Raw genomic sequence first — 17,540 nt, 5'->3', positions numbered from 1 at the left:
GGGCCAGCCCGGGTGTAGCGCCGTCCCCGCCCCGCCCCTCCTCGTCCGCGGCGTCGCCAGGGTCGCGTTCGCCTGAGGCGGAAGGCGCGAGGCCGGGCCGGGCCGGGGCAGCAGCTCCTCAGCCGCACCGCCCTGGCCGGTGCCCAGGCCCGAGTCGCCTTCCGCCCGCCCTCCCCACCCGCGGCCTCAGCCAGGTCCCGCCGCCAGCCCGGCTCCCGCCCCCGCTCCGCCCCCGGAGCCGCAGCCCCGCCCGCCACCGCCGTCGCCATGTTGTGGCTCCCGCAGCCGGTGCTGGGGACGCGCGCGGCCGAGCCCGGGGCCTGCCGCTGCTGCCGCCGCCGCCAGGTAAGCGCCCCCCGCCGCCCGGACAGGGTGAGGCCACCGCCCCGGCCGCCCCAGCTCGGGCAGGGGAGTCTGAGGAGGGCGGGCTCGGAGCCCGCGCCGCGGCCGGGCCCTGCAGCCTTGGCGGACCCTGCCCGCCGCCCGAGGCGGCAGCCACTTCCCCCGACCGCCGCCAGGCGGGCCCCGGCCGCCACCCTACCCCGCCCCCGGCCCGGGTCGCCGGTCTCTTCCGCCGCCGCCGCCGCCGCTGCTCACGGGCGGCCCGGGCACGCCGCTGTCGTCCCGCGCGCGACAGGCGGCCGCCCGCCGAGCCCCCGGCCCGGGCCGGGATAACGGTGCACTTTGCTCGGCTGGGACGCCCTGTCAGCTCCACGGTCCCCGCCGCGCGGGGACCAGGCGCCGTCACGGGGCAGACACTTGGAGCGTCGGCCCTCCTTGGCGCCCCTCAGCCACCCCTCCGCTACGCCCAAGTTCTGACCCTGGGGAGGTTTCTCCCGGGGCAGACAGGTCTTCCTCCTCCACCGGAGTTGGGGTCCTCGGGGTGGGGGTGACCAGGCCTGTTGATCAGGCTTGGATTTATATCTGCGGGGACTCTTCCTGCCAACCTAGGGGCTAGGGGGGAAAGGCTCCGAGTGACCCGGGGGGAGGACAGGGGAGCGTCTGCTGGACAGATGGCCTCCTGGCCTTGGCTCAGCTCTCGTGAGGGGGAGGGGTCCGCCTGACCTTAGGTATGCTTGCTCTTGCGGACCGCGGGGTTGTTGGAGGTGGTGAGGGATTTTTCACTATTTTTACGAGCAGGCCAGAGGTGACATTAAAAGTCCAGGGATGGAATAAGCGCACAGGCCCACCCAGAGAGCGTGTTTTGTATCCGGGACTAGCCTGGATAGTTCTTTGGTTAAGAGGAGCGTGGGGCTTGGGTGGGTAAGATGGTGTTTGCACCCGGATTTGCCCGCTCCCCCCCCCAGGGCTGTGTTCGTGTAGGGGTTAGAGGGAGCTTGTGTCAGGTGCACACTGGCTGAGCACACAGTGTGCTTGGCCTGATGGATTTCAGACGTCTGTTTGCTAAACTGACTGACAGGTACATTGCACCCTAAAGAGATGGGGAAGCCTGGTGCTGATGGTTTTTGTTTGTTGTTGTTTTTTTTTGGGGGGGGGGACTATTTCTTTTGCTGTTCCACTGATTGTGGCTTTGGTTCATTTAGCAATCGCCCCTCCCCCATCTCCCCTTTTAGCCAGGTTGGCCACCAAGCTCAGGTCTTAACCTCCCAGTACAGTAGTAGCTGGGACTTCAGGCAACCTTGCCTGACAGTAAAAATTCCCTGAGCACTTGTATGGGCCGTGACTGAGCTAGGTTTTGGAGATACGGTGTCAGGCAGAACGAACGACACCACTGTTTTAGTGTTGGAGATCTTACCCTCGAGACAAAGTCCAGTAATAAAGAAAATATTTGTCAATAAACACATGCTTTCGATGTGGTGAACAAAGCCCTGGAAAATGACTGCCCTTGCAGGGCTTCCTTCTAGTGTGTGGGGAGACCGTAAACAGTGCCCAGTAAACCTGCAGTGTGCTACAGAGCACTGAATATCAGGGGGAAGAGAATCTGAGGCACAGGGGTGGGTTTTTTTTTTTTTTATTCTTTGTATATACAGTTTAACTGTGTCTTCCTGACTGCCTAGATCTTCCTGCCTCAGCCTCTTGAATGCTGGGACACCTAAACTCCAGGCTCCCTGAGAATTTAACTAGGGTTACAATGACAGGGGCCCTAAGAAGGTAGGTAGGGGATAGTTTCTCTCTCTCTCTCTCTCTCTCTCTCTCTCTCTCTCTCTCTCTCTCTCTCTCTCTCTCTCTCTCTCTCTGTGTGTGTGTGTGTGTGTGTGTTTTGGGTTGGTTTGTTTTTGCACTGGGGTAGTCAACTCTAGGGCCTCCCTCACTTACTAAGCATGGACTCTACCTGGCCCCACATGAGTCTTTGGAACAAATCTCTGCAGGAGGTGCTGATCTAAAAGTTCTACTCTCTGGTGAGGTAGGAGAGAGAATGATTTGAGTTGGGGGCTGAGGGAAGGCTTTTCCCGGAGGAAGCCCTGCTGCATTAGGTCACGACCCAGAGAAGGCTTCAGAGTTAACGTGTGTGTGTGGAGCGGCACTCTGCTTGGCAGCCAGGAGGAAGTGAAAGAGGTTCGTGGGAAGAAAGGGGAGAGGGGAGATAAAGTCTGTGGGGAGCTGGGCTTGCCTGCCCGCCCAGGCCTGGGGTGAAGGGCCTCTCGCCCTCTCTAGCTGGGGTTGTAGCTTAGGCTAATTAGGAGTATTTGCATTTTGTGAGGCCTCTGGCCAGGGTTTGTTCTGACTGAGATAAGGCAAGGATTTCTCTGTTTAGAAGATCTCAAGTATGTGGGACCTCCTTTCCTCTGGAAGTTTTTCCTACAGCTTTTAGGAAGGGAAACCAACTTAGCATTTCTGACTGTCTGCTAAGAGGGAGAACCCATTTGAATGATTGTTGTCCACCTTACTCTGTATACCCTCAAAGGCAAGGTTCTCAAGTCCATTTTACAAGGAAAAAGCCCAGAGGTGAGGTGATGGTGTCCATAGAGATTATTGTAACGAACCCCACCTGCCCCCTTTCAGCACTCACTGGCTTTGGAGTCAGACTTTAAATTTACTCCAGACCCTTGTTAACCATAGACCTTAATTTTTTTTTGTTTTGTTTTGTTTTTTTTTGAGACAGGGTTTCTCTGTGGCTTTGGAGCCTGTCTGGGAACTAGCTCTGTAGACCAGGCTGGTCTCGAACTCCCAGAGATCCGCCTGCCCCAGCCTCCCGAGTGCTGGGATTAAAGGCTTACACCATCGCCCTGCAACCTTAAATTATTTAACCTTGCTTATACCTCATTTTCTACATCTTCAATGCAAGTGTCTACTTCATAAAGTTAAGCAGATAAAATTGAGCTATATAAAGTTTAGCACTTTGTCCAATAATATTTGTTTCCATAACTAAAAAAAATTCCTGTTGCTTCTTAGCTATATTGTGAGTATTTTGGGTAAGATTAATTAGATAATTCAGGGTTTTTGTTTATTTGTTTGAAGACAGGGTTTCTCTGTAGCCCTGGCTGTCCTGGAACTCTCTCTGAGACTAGACTGACTTTTCTAGCTCAGAGATCCTCCTGCCTCTGCCTCCCAAGCACTGGGCTTAAAGGCATGTGCTGCCACTGCCACTGCCACCACCGCCCCGGGATAGTTCAGTTCTTGAATTTTGTATAACTGTCTCCTTTCTCTCTTCTTTCCTCTTTATAACTTAATGCCAAAGCTGTTTCCATATGATCAATCATTCAGCATCGATATCTCATTTCATGGTTGGTACAATGCTGGAGCTCAGCAGAGAGCTGGTAGGTAGTGTCGTCTTCACTAGAGTGTCTAGGAAAAGTCAGGGATTTTAACAAATGGACTAGAGTCGCTATTTAAATTCTCTAATATAGTGGTGGTTAATGAGCTACTGGGGGCAAGTTCTGGGGCCCAGCCCTGTAATCCTAGAGGAAGGAAGGAGGAAGAGCGGGAGCTCAGCTCTGCAGTGTTTGAAGCCAGCCTGGGATGGATCTGTGAGGTCCTAGAAATAGATGTCTGTGGGGAAGAGAGAAGCTTCAGGGAGGAGAAGACTTCTGCTGAGCTTTGGAGGACGAATAGGAGTTTTGAATGTGAATGACAGTCTACATAGTGCCCTGAACATGAAAGCATACAACTCTTGTCTGGAGATGAGGCTAGAAAACAGATCAAGAAGCTTATGTTTTATTCTGTAAGCATGGTGAGATGAAGGAGAGTTTAGATGCAACACATGCATTCCATGTGGTTGTTGCCGCAGGAGAGCAACGGTCACTGTCAGCGTGGGGCAGCTTTGTCTCTGTAGGACCTAGGGCTTCAATGTCAATTCCTAGATTTGAAGACCAATACTTGAGTTTAGTAAGGTTTTCAGCGGATCAGGGAGACTGACTCTGAGTGAACTTGGAGGAGACTGATGAGTGAATCTCAACTACTAACTGACTTAAACATGGAACTGTCAAGTGGCAGGTGTTTCTGTCCTCTGGCCATTGTCCCTACCTCTCTTCCCCTTGCTGGCTAGGGCTAGGGCAACTTACAAACTCCCTCAATTCCCATTTGTTTTTCTCAGGCTTCACGGACATGAACATCCCCTCTCCATTAGTCTTTCTTCAAGCACTAGTCTATATAGTTGATAGTAATTGTTGATAGAGTGAATAGTGATGTAGTATTTGGGTGGGATCCTGTGCTTGTGAAACTCAAGAAAGAGGAAGAAGAAATTTAAAAAAAATGACAAGTTCAGGGTTATACCAGGTTTGAGGCTAGCCTGGTCGACAAGAGACCTTTTCTTACCGCCCCCCCCCCCAAAAAAAATTAAATACATTTTAGAAAGAAAGGAAGGGGCAGTAGTATAGGTATATGTTTGGAATTGTCCAGGGGGTAACTCAGACTGTAGGTGAGTTTTTTCAATTAAAACTCTAAAACTTGGGGCTGCAGAGATGGCTCAGTAGTTAGAAGCATTTACTGTTTTTATAGAGGATCTGAGTTTAGCCTTCATATCCATACCAGGAGGCTTACCATGCCTGTAACTCCAGCTTCAGCAGATCTGACTCTCTCTTCTGGCCTTTGTGGGCACCTGAACTCATGTGCACATACCTACATGTAGACATGAATATACACATGTAATTAAAATCCTTTTAAAATTATTCTTTTTTTTAAAAAAAGATTTATTTATTATGTATACAACATTCTGCCTTGATGTATGCCCGCATGCCAGAGGAGGGCGCCAGATCTCAGTATAGATGGTTGTGAGCCACCATGTTGCTGGGAATTGAACTCAGGACCTCTGGAAGAGCAGCCAGTGCTCTTAACCTCTGAGCCATCTCTCCAGCCCTAAAATTATTCTTTTTTTTTTAATATTTATTTATTTATTATGTATACAATATTCTGTCTGTGTGTATGCCTGCAGGCCAGAAGAGGGCACCAGACCCTATTACAGGTGGTTGTGAGCCACCATGTGGTTGCTGGGAATTGAACTCAGGACCTTTGGAAGAGCAGGCAGTGCTCTTAACCTCTGAGCCATCTCTCCAGCCCCCTAAAATTATTCTTAACAATAATTTTATACATGAATAAAAATTTGGAGATGCAGATAGAAATACAAATGAACTAAAGCTTGCTGATAAATCCTATATTGAGAACTAGTGCTAACATTTAATTAAAATTGTTGTTCCTTTGTTTTGTTTTGCTTTTTCGAGACAGGGTTTCACTGCCTAGCCCTGGCTGTCCTGGAACTCAGAGACCAGCCTGCCTCTGCCTTGTTGGAAGTAAAGGCCTGTGCCACTACTGCTCAGTCATTTTTCTTGTTCCTAAAAACCAAGAACACCCTCCCCCAGCTGGCTCTTGTTTCTTAAAACAGGGTTTTGTGTAGCCAAGGCTAGCTTTGAACTGATCTTCCTTCTCCCAAGTGCTTGAGTGCTAGGGTTACAGGTTTGGCCAGCTTAATATTTGATATTGATTTGTTGTTTGCTGTACTGGGGATTGAACCCAGGTCCTTCGTGCAAGTGTTCTCCCACTGAGTTTCATCTCTCAGCCCTTTTGATATTTGGATTAAATCTTTATTTCCATCCCTATTTTTGTTTGTTTAACTTTCTCTTTTCTTATAAAATGAGAAACTTTTTTTTTCTTGAGACCGGTATCTCTGGCTAACAGCACTTACTATCCTAGAACTCGCTTTGAAGACCATTCTGGCCTTGAACTCACAGAGATCCACCTGCCTCTACCTCCCTAGTGCTGGGATTAAAAGCGTGTGCCACCTCCCGGCAGGAACATTTTTAATGGTAAAGAATTCTGAGAATGGGTGTCCAGGAGGTAGAGTTTCATATACCTAGAACCTCAGTCTTTCTATTTGTGGGCCTCTGGTCTATTGCTTCCTCTAGGAGCGTAGGCTGTGAAATCCATTATATATATTTAAGGGAGGTTTTTTTTTCAAATTTGCTTTTATTTTGACAGCAGGGAAGCATATTTTGATATAATTTATCTAACGCATAATTTTGTGCCTTCCAGAAAAGTAAATGACCTCATTTCAAGTTTGGTGTTGCCAATCTATGTTTGTATTATTCTGTTTACTGTGTGACTTAAGTCCTTACCGTCTGCATTTCAGAATCTGAAGGTGTTACATCAAGAGGTAATGGTGGCCCTTCATTCTTATTAACATACTCCAGTAGACAAGACAGGATGTGATGCCTGTTCGTGGTTGTGAAAAGACTCACAGGCTGAGTGAAGAGGAGTGGGTGTGTGCACTCCTGTCAGTCAGCGTGCGTGTGAAGTCTACAAGGCTTTAGCGTATATCTAAAGTTCCAGAGTTATTGGGGCCCCTGAAAGAGTCTTGAACTTTAAAATGTTTATTTAATTTTATTTTAATTTTTTGAGACAGGGGGGCCTCTCTGCATAGCCCTGGCTGTCCAGAACTTACTATGTAGTCCAGGCTGGAATTAAACTCAAGAGATCTGCCTTTCTCAACCTTCCATGTGCTGGTACTGAAGTGGTGTCCTACCACACCTGGCTTTTATTTATTTTTTAACTGAAATGTTCTGAGTAGTCCAGAGGTAGCTCTAAGGATCTTTTCACAAAGAATATAGACTCATTCAAAGAAGGCAAGTGCTGCACCAGGGCTCCCAGCTTGGCAGTCCGCTCTGGAGACCAGTTTCCCGGGAGATGTATGTTGTTCAAAACACTTTTTTAAAGTGAATCTCTTTTTTAAAGATTTATTTACTTATGTATATGAGTGCTCTGTCTGTATGGTTCTCTGCCCACCGTTGAATCCATTACAGAAGGTTGTGAGCCACCCTGTGTGTTCTGGGAACTGAACTCAGGTCCTCTGGAAAAACAGCGGTGCTCTTAACCGCTGAGCCATCTCTCCAGCCCTAGTTTTTAAACTTTTTTCTTTGTGTTTCCTTCCTTTTATAAGATTTGAATCTTTTGGTTTGTTCGAGACAGGGTTTCCTCTGTGGCTTTGGAGCCTGTCCTGGAACTAGCTCTTGTAGACTAGGCAGGCCTCGAACTCACAGAGATCCACCTGCCTCCTGAGTCTGGGATTAAAAGCGTGCGCCACCACCACCTGGCAAGATTTAAATCTTATAAAGGTTTTACTATCTCGTCTTCACAAAAATAAATACTCAGTAAGGTTTATTTTCATTTTGGAGACAAACACTGAGGGCCATGTAGCAAAACTGAAAGTGACTACGGCTGTGCCCTTATGAAAGTATGATGTTGGGACTGACTGCATCTCCTGGGCCGTGCTGGAGGGAAGGTGCTTTTAGATGTTTTGAGATGGCTTGTCTTGTCAGGGTTGTTAGGCTAGTACCTCTGATTGGGACAGTCCTTGGAACCAGTAAGCCTGACTGGGGTCTCTTTGAGGTGTGGGGTAGGAGGGAGGATCTTATAGTTTAGTGTAGTTTCAACTCAAAATCATTCTGCTTCAGCTGTCTGAGTCCTGGGATTACAGGTCAACCTGGAACTCTCAAATCCCAAATCCCCGTCTCCTAAGTGCTAGAATTACAGGCAGGCACCACCTAACCCAGTTACCCAATTTGATTGACTGACTGATTGATTGATTGATTGATTGATTTCTCTCTCCCTCCCTTGTGTATGTGTTTGTGTGTGTGTGTCTGTATCTGTATGTTTTGTTTTGATTTTGGAGGCAGGATTTCTCTCTAAAGTTGTGGCTGGCCTGGAACTCTCTCTGTAAACCAGGCTGGTCTTGAAGAGACCTACCTGTCTCTACCTCCCAAATGTTAGAATTAAAGCATGTGCCACCACTACTCAGCTTTAAAGAAATGTCAGTTTGTTTCTGGTGTGCCTGGTTTCAGTATGGTCCAGGCAGTCTCCCACACATCCATAAGGAAGATGCTAGAAGTCTTGAGGGTAGAGTTGGAGCCCAGGAGACTGCAAAGGGAAGGAGTTAGGTCTGTGTGCGAGTTTAAGGTGCGTTCCTAGAATCTCCTCTTTCTGGAGGCTTAGCAGTTTTGGGGGTGAGGTGAAGGAGTATTCCCTCCTCTTTACAGTCTTTGGATGCAATGATATTTTATCCATACAACCTGATTGGGAGCCCGTGGAATTGGTGCTGCTTCCTGTTTGTGCCCTCATTGGCTGCAGTTTACAACATTCTCAGTTATCAAGTCAGAGGTGTTCACTTGTACAAGGCAAAGGGCAAAGTGAGACTGTAGCAGTGAATGTTGAAGATATGGGTCGGTTGTAACTACAGCCCATGCTGTCCCAAGGTCTGAAAACAAAGCTAAGCCCCAGCTTTTATTCCAGAGGAGAAAAGCCCAGGAGTGGGTAGCAAGCTGCTGTTTCTGGAAGGGCTGTCTTAACCTGTTTTGATGTGTGTTTCTGTATTTTGTTTTTTGAGATAGAGTCAATCTATGTAGCCCTGGAACTCGCTCTGTAGACCAGGCCTCGAACGCTGGCCTGGAACTTACATGATCCAGATCAGCCTGCTTTTGACTCCAAGTGCTGGGATTAAAGGTATGCCCCACCACGCCCAGTTAGTTTTTTGAGACAGAGTCTCATAGCCTGTGCTGGCCTCAAATCTCTATGTAGTGTTTGCCAGTTTTAAAATCTGATTCTCTTGCCTCTACCTCCCATGTGCCAGCATTATATGCATGCATCACATGCCAGCTCCTCCTTTATTTGTTTTGAGACAGAGTCTTACTGTGTAGCCCCAGATGGCTTGAAATTTGCTGTGCAACCTTAGCAGTCCTTGAATTTGCAGTCCTCATGCTTCAGCATCCCTGATCCTAGGATCAGGGTGAGCCATGACACCTAGAACAAAAAATGTTTTACTTGGATTTCAAATCCTGCATAGCTATTTTTTTGCACCTGCACATCATTGCTAGGCAATGTATAGTCAAGTATGAAAGGCTTTCCATTGACCCAGCCCAGAGCACTGTGCTTTGTAGAACATAAAAGAATCATGTGAGATGAACTTTGCCTTTAGGAGCTCTCCTGCTGCAAGCAATTACAGAACAATTTACTTCTAGACCAGAAGTGTCTTTTTTTTTTTTTTTTTTTTTTTTTTGAGACAGGGTTTCACTTTGTAGTCCTGGCTATCCTGGAACTTTCTCTGTAGACCAGGCTGGCCCTGAACTCAGAGACCTGCATGCTTCTACCTCTTGGGTGCTGGGACTAAAGGCTCGCAGCACCATGCTCGGCTAACCAGAAGTAACTTAAGGGAACTTTTCTTTCTGAGGGTGGTGGTTATGTGCTATTTATTTGAAGTGGCTGGAGTTACCTCTCAGGAATATCTGACAACCAAAACAGAGTGATACCATTTGGAAGAAGAAAGTGACAGTTGTATCATTTCATTTCTTGTTCCCCTACTCCACCCCATTTTAATTGTTTTTGGTGCTGGGGATTTAATCCAGGGCCTTTCAGACATTAGGACATCACCCTGACACTGAATCACACACTGTCCCACTGCCCCTGTACTCAAGAGGGAAACCTAGTCACAAAAGAGAGCCTAATTCACTATAGTCCATGCCTATAGGCCATTGCCTTTTTCTTCCTAACCTACAGAGGGTTTTAAGAGTTATTTACACCTCCTGGGAGAGGTTATACTCTTCAAAGTTTGTCAGCAAATAACAAGGTAATTATCAGGAATTAATCTGGCTGAGGAAAAGCCTAGGACTCAGGCAGGTACTTGGGGCAAGGACAAGAAGTGACACACTCCTGCATGGTAGGAGAGAACTGAGGGTAGCAAAAGAAACCTTTTAAAGAAATCCCCTCCCCCCCCTTTAATTACATTATTTCTGGGTGTTTTGCCTGCCTGTGTCTAAGAAGCACCTGTGGAGGCCAGGAGAGGATGGTAGATGCACCCCCATCGCCCTGGGACTGGAGTTACAGAGGATAACTGAGCTGCCAGTGTTTCATCTCCTCAGCCATCTTCTGGCCCTAAAAGAAACGTTGAGTTTGGTGTTTGAGGTAGGGTCTCCTGTAGTGCAGGTTAGCCTTGACTTTGCTGTGCCCCTGAGATGGCCTTGAGTTCTAGATTCTTCTGCTTCTACCTCTCAAGTGCTAGGATTATAGGTTCCTTCACATGGACAGGATCTTTCTGTTTTGGAAGCAAGATCTGGCACATAGTAGGTACCTAATGCAGGAAATAAGGCTATCATATTTGGCTAGAAACTTGGATGGCTATCAGAAGCTTGTAGTCCCTAGCTTTTGAGCTACCATTTTCCCCCCAACACCAGACCCATCTGGCCCTCTGTTGGTTGGGTCATAGGGTAAAGTGTGTCTGACACTGGATATGAGGGCTTTCAAATAGAGAGAATCAGATTCTTTTTCTTCTTTCTTTCTTTCTTTCTTTCTTTCTTTCTTTCTTTCTTTCTTTCTTCCTTTCTTTCTATAAATTTTCAGTTAAAAATGTTTGAGAATAATTTAAGGAGAAAACAGATTTCTCTCTCTCTCTCTCTCTCTCTCTCTCTCTCTCTCTCTCTCTCTCTCTCTCTCTCTTTTCCAAGACAGATTTTTCTCAATGTAGCCCTGGCTGTCCTGGAACTCCCTCTATAGAAATCAGGCTGGCCTCAAACTCAGAGATCTGCCCACCTCTGCCTTCCAAGTGCTGGGATTAAAGGTGTGCACTACCACTGCCTGACCAGATCTTCTCAAAATATAAAATGAATCACCCCTTGTCCCAAGTTCTTTTGTAGATTAAGAATCCAAATCCTGGGGGCTGGAGGGATGGCTCAGTGGTTAAGAGTGCATATTGCTGCTGCAGAGAACCAGCTATGGTGAGTGGCTCACAAACTCCAGCTCTAGAGGATATGACACCTGTTTTGGCTTTTCCAGGTACCTGCACACATGTGTACATACCCACACACAGACATATTCACATATACATAATTAAAAATAAAATAAATATTTAAAGTCTACGTCTTTGCAGTGGCCTTTCACCATCTACCTTCTGTTCATCTATCCACTGTTCCTGCTTCAGACTTTCCTGTTTTTCTCGTTTACCTAAACCTTCTTTTCTTTATTCATGTGGACTGCCCTTTCATTTGTTTCAGAACTGAGACTATCTTCCCTCCAATTTCTGATTTGGGAGTAGAAACCCAGTTGAGAAAGGCTCTCTGATCCTGTCATGAATCAGTGTCTCTGTCCTCAGATTCATGGCAGCCCTCCTTGCTTGTCTCCTGGTGCTGGGGTTACAGTTATGAACTACTACACCGGACGACTCATGCTGAGCGAATGAATGTGTGTGCACAGGTGTATAGTGTGCGCACTGTGCAGATAGGAGTGCCGTAGAGGCAGAAGCTGGAAGATGAAGGAAGAAGAGATCCTTTGGAGGAGATTGATAACTCTTGGTAGGAGTGGAGGCTGGGCCTGAGTGAGTCTAGGGTAGCCTGCAGTCTTGTCTTTTACTAGTGTGTAGAGGCGAAGGCAGTCATGGGGTGTTCTGAGGTGGTGAAGGAGCAGCTGTTGCAATGTCAGATCAGAAGACTTAGGCTAGGTCTATTTGTGTGTGTGTGTGTGTGTGTGTGTGCTTGTTTTTCAAGACAGTGTAACAGCACTGGCCTTTTTGGGACTTTCTTTGTAGACCAGGCTGGTCCCCAACTCAGAGATCCATCTGCCTCTGCTGGGATGAAAGGTGTGAACCACCACTGCCCAGCCAGCCTAGGCCTACATTTTTAAGCTTCTGAAGAGCTTGGCCTTGGTTAAGCTTGAGGTGGTAGGCAGTAAGGAACTGTTTTAGGTTTGTTTGGTTTGAATGTAGTAAGTCATGTGATGAAACTGTATTTGAGGGGAGTCACAAAGACTGATCCTCGTGGAAGACCGAAGGTCAGCAGACTTGGTGTCAGTGAGACTTGATGATGGCAGGATGACACCTGCTGTGTGGCTACCGACAAAGCCTTTCAGTGCCTCCACCCTCAACATGTTGGTGGTTTTCAAATACGTTTCCGAAGCAGATGAAGTGTGAAGAGAAGAAGGAACCAGACTGTCTCAGTGGATGGGTGGTGGCCCAGGGGTCATGTCTTGTCCCGGCTCTTGAGACAGATGTCTGCTCTTTCTAGTCTGCTGAGAGGAGTTTGCTTCAGGTTGCAGCAATCCTTTATCAGTACCCTAGGGTGCTTCCTGAACTCTGTTTGTTCTATCACCTCCCTTCAGCTTCTTTTTTTGTCTCTCTGATTTTGTTTCTCAGGACAGATTATCTGACTTACAAGAGATTAAACTGGCTAGAAATACTTATTTCTGTATGCTTTTTCATTAGTCTTCTAGTCAGTTTTTTGGTCTCTTTCTCTCTCTCACTCTAAGATAGGGTTTCTGTATTGCAGGTTGCCCTCAAACTTGGAATCCCTCTGCCTCAGGCTCATGGGTGCTGGCCAATGTGTATGGGAAATTATGTACAGGTAAGCTGTACAAGCATTGGGAACATAGCAGAGAATGTGATTAAAAACCTTCCTTTCATAAAGCTCATTACTTAGAAATTTGGGGACAGGAAAGTACTAAGTATGATGGTGAGAAGTATGTACAACAAAGTAGGTGTGGCAGGTAGGTCGCCTAGGGAGACAGCGTTCTTTTTCTCTCTGATACTGGATATTAGCCTGGGGTCTCCAACATACTAGGTGAAGTCCATATAACTGAGCTTCATCTCCAGCTCGGGGTTTCTTTTATTTCTAAGATTTTTATTATTTTATGTGAAGAGTGTTTTGCCTGTGTATATGTTTATGCACTATATACACGTCTGGTACCTGTAGAGGCCGGAGGAAGGGATTTGATCTTTTGGAACTGGAATTTACAGACAGGTGAGAGCTGCCTTGTGGGTGCTGGAACTGAACTCAGGTCCTCTGGAAGAGCAGTCAGTGCTCTTAATCACTGAGCCATCTCTCCAGTCCCTGGGCTTCTTATTTTAAATGGAGAAGTTGGGGTTGATGAGATGGCTCAGTAGGTAAAGGAGCTTGTGGAGAAGCCTAATGACCTGAATTCCATCCCTGGAATACACACGGTAGAGGGAGAGAGCTGACTCCTGGGAGGAGTTCTCAGACCTCCACTTATAGACTGCCTTACTTCCACTGTCTGCTTGCCTCTCTCCCTCTCCCTCCCTCCCTCCCTCCCTCCCTCCCTCCCTCCCTCCCTCCCTCCCTCCCTCTCTCTCTCTCTCTCTCTCTCTCTCTCTCTCTCTCTCTCTCACACACACACACACACACTCACACGTAATAAAATTGGATAGATGGGTGAATGAATGAATAAATGAACAAATGAGAAGTCAAGCCTAGCACTTCGGAGACAAGCTTGGGCTACTAAAAAACAAAAACTCTCAAAGTAAAGTATAAGGAACGCAGAGAAATCTCACTGATTAAAAAGATCTTTGTAGAGATCTGCTGGTGAGAAGTGTCTGAAGGAAGAGTGGTCAGCATGGAGAAAGAAGCCAATGGAACCCTGCAGGCTAACGTGCGGAAGGAGACAGGAGGGATGAGTGCAGAGGCCACCCAGAGACTGACACAGTGGGCTGAGCTGGGGTCAGGTGTGGTGTCAGGTCGGCTTTCTCCCCAGGTGTTCCCAGTGTTCATCCAGGGTGAGACTTACTGACTCAGGGTTAAATAAGTTTCTCCAGCACCGGATGGAGATCCAGTGGTTACCCCCTGTGATGGGAAGGCCTTAGGGTGGGGTCTTGTGAGCTTGCCAGGGATGCTGGAAATCTTGCAGGTAACAAAAGTTCTTTTCAATTTGTATACCTTTCTGATCTGATTGCCTCACCTCTTTGGCCTCGTGCCTTTATTTGTAGAGTGGCTTAAATTTAATGGGCTCCTGGACTCTCTTTGGCTCTAACTGACTTTTGTGTTTCCGATGTTGAAAAAACCTCTAATCTAGAAAGATATTCTAGAACAATGTTTTCTGATCCTGGTCTTACAACACACTAAGGTATGTCGTGATTATGACAAGAATTACAGAGAATGTCTCAGACCAAATTGAAGGAAAATTTGTGCCATGTTCAGTAGGATCCCAGAAGATGAGCATGCTGGGAAGTGGGAAAACTGACTAGAAGCTTCAGTGCTTTTAGTACAAAGGTGTCTTGGTCTTTGCTTTTTTTTTTTTTCCTTCGAGACAGGGTTTCTCTGTGGTTTTGGAGCCTGTCCTGGAACTAGCTCTTCTAGACCAGGCTGGTCTCGAACTCATAGAGATCCTCCTGCCTCTGCCTCCCAAGTGCTGGGATTAAAGGCGTGCGCCACCAGCGCCCGGCCCGGCCGGTGTCTTGGTCTTTGGAAGCAGGCAGAAGTCTGAGCATCCTTTGAGTGCTAGTCGTGGCTCATCTACTGCTGAGTTTCTTGTGAGGCGAGAGTAGTGTGTTATAAACGATAAAGTTCTTATATCAAGCCCAGAATCTGTGATTTCAGTGGCTTGGGAGAAACAGCCAGCCTGGGTCAGTAATGTTGGGTCTGTTGGCCCTTCTCTGCAGCCAGACTATTTATTGCACACATAGACTCTGGTTAGTAGGCCAGAGCCCTGTGATTGGAGGCACCGAGGTTATCTTGGGTGAATAACCAGGTACATTCAGAACTTCCTCACTGGACAGTAGGCCTGATACCTGTCCTTACCTCTTCAGTTCTCAGCCTCTGGCTTTTGTCCTAATTTTAATGTCACAGTTTCTGGTAATTTATGTTTTGTTTGTTTGAGAGAGCATCTCATGTAGCCAAAACTAACTTTGAACTCTTGATTCTTTTGCTTCCACTCCTGGAGTGCTGGGATGCCAGGCATGGACCACCAACACCTAGTCTAGTTTATGTTTTGAAATATTAGGATCTAATATTAGGATCTAATATTAGGATGAAAAGGGAAAAGTTGAGAAAATGTAATCCCTGTTTCTTTCTGCAGAATTGTGGTATCTTCAACATTTTCATTAGCGCTATCTGTATCTCCATTTAGAATCTAAAATAAATGCTGACCTGTCAAAATTAAGATAAAGATGAAATCAGGCTTGAAAATGCATGATTGGAGTGAGAAAGGGCAGAAGAAACTTAATTAAAAGTTAAAGAGATAGCTATGCATAGTGGCTATTAAATGACTTTGATCCCAGCATTTGAGAGGCAAGGGCTGGAGGATCTCTGTGAGTTTGAGGCCAGCCTGGCTTTACAGCGAATTCCAGGTCAGCCAGGAAGAAAACAGAAAAAATAAAAAATAAATTAAGAAATGAAATAAATTAAAGAAATGAAACCTCTCTTCCCCTTTGTTGAAATAAGGAGCGGCGGGGCTGCGTCCCCAACACCCCGGCCGATTGGCTAGCTTATGCCCGAAATAACAACACACAAACTGTATTCATTTAAAGAACTGCTTGGCCCATGAACTCTAGCCCTTACAGGCTAATTCTCGCACCTGGACTAGCCCATTTCTAATGATGTGTGTAAGCACCCCAAGGTGCGCTTACCGGGAAGATTCTAGCCTAAGTCCAATGGGTTGCAGCTGCCTGGGAGAGCAGAGCATGGTGTCTCTGCTCCAGCAGAGCTGTCGGGTCTCTCGGGGAGCAGAGCAGAGTCTGACCTCACTTCCTCTTCCGCCCAGAATTCTATTCTGTTTACTCCTCCCATCTATGTTCTAAGCTGAGGCCAAGCAGTTGGTTTATTATAACTTAACCAATGAAATCAACAGATTGATATATGACACTCCCACATCACCCCTTTCTCCTCTAGACAGATGTGTTTTATTAAAAATGAAAGAAAAAAAAAACCAAGAAGAACAACAAAACCCTTAAATAAGGGTCTCTGACTAACTGGAACTCACTTTGTAGACCTGGCTGCCTCCATCTCCCAGAGCTAAAGTGCTAGTGCTAAAGGCGGCCACGGCCTGGCTGGCAGTCTGAAATCTAGAGAAGTTAAGGGCATCCCACAAGCTGGATGTGGAAATATGCAAATAACTTACAAAATAAGCCTTATGATCCTAGAAAGCTCACAGAAGGAGACCAGAGGAGGGCAACAGCAAGTACCCTAAGTCTTCCCCTGTGACACAGCCTTAGGGAGACAGCAGCATTTCCTAACCCAGGCAATCTGCTCCTTGAGGCGACTCTGCTTGTGACTTGGTATGCATAAAAAGTCAAGGCGCACTGTCCTCCTGCATTGCTCCTGTTTCTTCCTAATTCTTAATTTTCTCTAATAACAGTTTTCCTTTGATTTAAAAAGTTCGACCCCAAGGTTTGAAGTCATCAACTTTTATTGGAATAGCATTTGGGAAATGAGAGCCTACAAAAGGCAGACTTTTAAACAAAGTTCAACATCCATCTCCCGTGTATCACCAGACCAAGACAGGCCCCCTCCCCTCCAAAAAGAGATGTTTTGTTTTCTATCTTAAAAAGTTCTTTATTCTTTTCTTTAGGAGTTTCATATAACCCAGGTTCAGGTTGGCCTTGAACTTTTGATTCTTGATCCTTAAGTGCTCGGATGACAAGTGTGTCTCATCATATATGACTTTTTTCCCCCTTCTTTTTTTTTTTTTGTTTTTTTTTTTTTTTTTTTTTGAGACAGGGTTTCTCTGTGGCTTTGGAGCCTGTCCTGGAACTAGCTCTGTAGACCAGGCTGGTCTTGAACTCACAGAGATCCGCCTGCCTCTGCCTCCCAAGTGCTGGGATTAAAGGCGTGTGCCACCATCTCCCGGCTTCCTTTTTCTTTCTTTCTTTCTTTCTTTCTTTCTTTTTTTTTTTTTTTTTTTTTTGAAACAGGGTTTCTCCCTGTAGCTTTGGAGTATGTTCTGGAACTTGCTCTGTAGACCAGGCTGGCTTTGAACTCACAGAGATCCGCCTGCCTCTGCCTCCTAAGTGCATGCGCCACCAACACCCAGTGAGTTTTTTACTTTTTATTATTTATTTATTCATTTATCTGTTTTTTTCGAGACAAATTTTCTCTGTGTATAACCTTAGCTATCCTGGAGCTCGCTCTGTAGACCAGACTGGCCACAGAGATTCACCGGCTTTTGCCTCCCAAGTGCTGGCTGGCATAAAGGTGTGTGTCACCACCGCCAGGCTATTATTATTTATTTATTTAGGCTTTTACATTTTATTTTATGTGTATAAGTGTTTTGCCTACATAGATGTGTGTGTACCATGTGTATGCCTGGTCCCTGCAGAGGTTAGAAGAGGTTGTCCAATCTGAAACTGGAGTTACAGGCAGTCGTGAACCAAACCTGGGTTCTCT

The 17,540-nt window shown here is 46.6% G+C and overlaps 1 protein-coding gene across 4 annotated transcripts in view; it reads left to right on the top strand.

Annotated features, from left to right (window-relative positions):
* Nucleotides 1–218: 218 nt before the first annotated feature.
* Nucleotides 219–17,540, top strand: part of Znf592 (zinc finger protein 592) — a 51,164-nt gene continuing 33,842 nt past the window's right edge. The window contains exons 1-2 of one of the 4 annotated variants that reach the window (XM_050153923.1): nt 225–345; nt 12,696–12,770. The gene's annotated coding sequence lies outside the window, so the exon portion shown is untranslated. Of the gene's footprint in view, nt 346–11,001; nt 11,154–12,695; nt 12,771–17,540 lie in introns of those variants that run through there. The other 3 variants (XM_050153924.1, XM_050153922.1, XM_050153925.1) reach the window with 3 other exon arrangements.

Source organism: Alexandromys fortis, unplaced genomic scaffold, assembly GCF_014885135.2.
Source record: "Alexandromys fortis isolate MF-2015 unplaced genomic scaffold, M_Fortis_MF-2015_v1.1 scaffold_86, whole genome shotgun sequence".
Lineage (NCBI taxonomy): Eukaryota > Metazoa > Chordata > Mammalia > Rodentia > Cricetidae > Alexandromys > Alexandromys fortis.
Note: the sequence above shows the minus strand (reverse complement) of the source record. Positions and strands in the feature narration are given on the sequence as shown.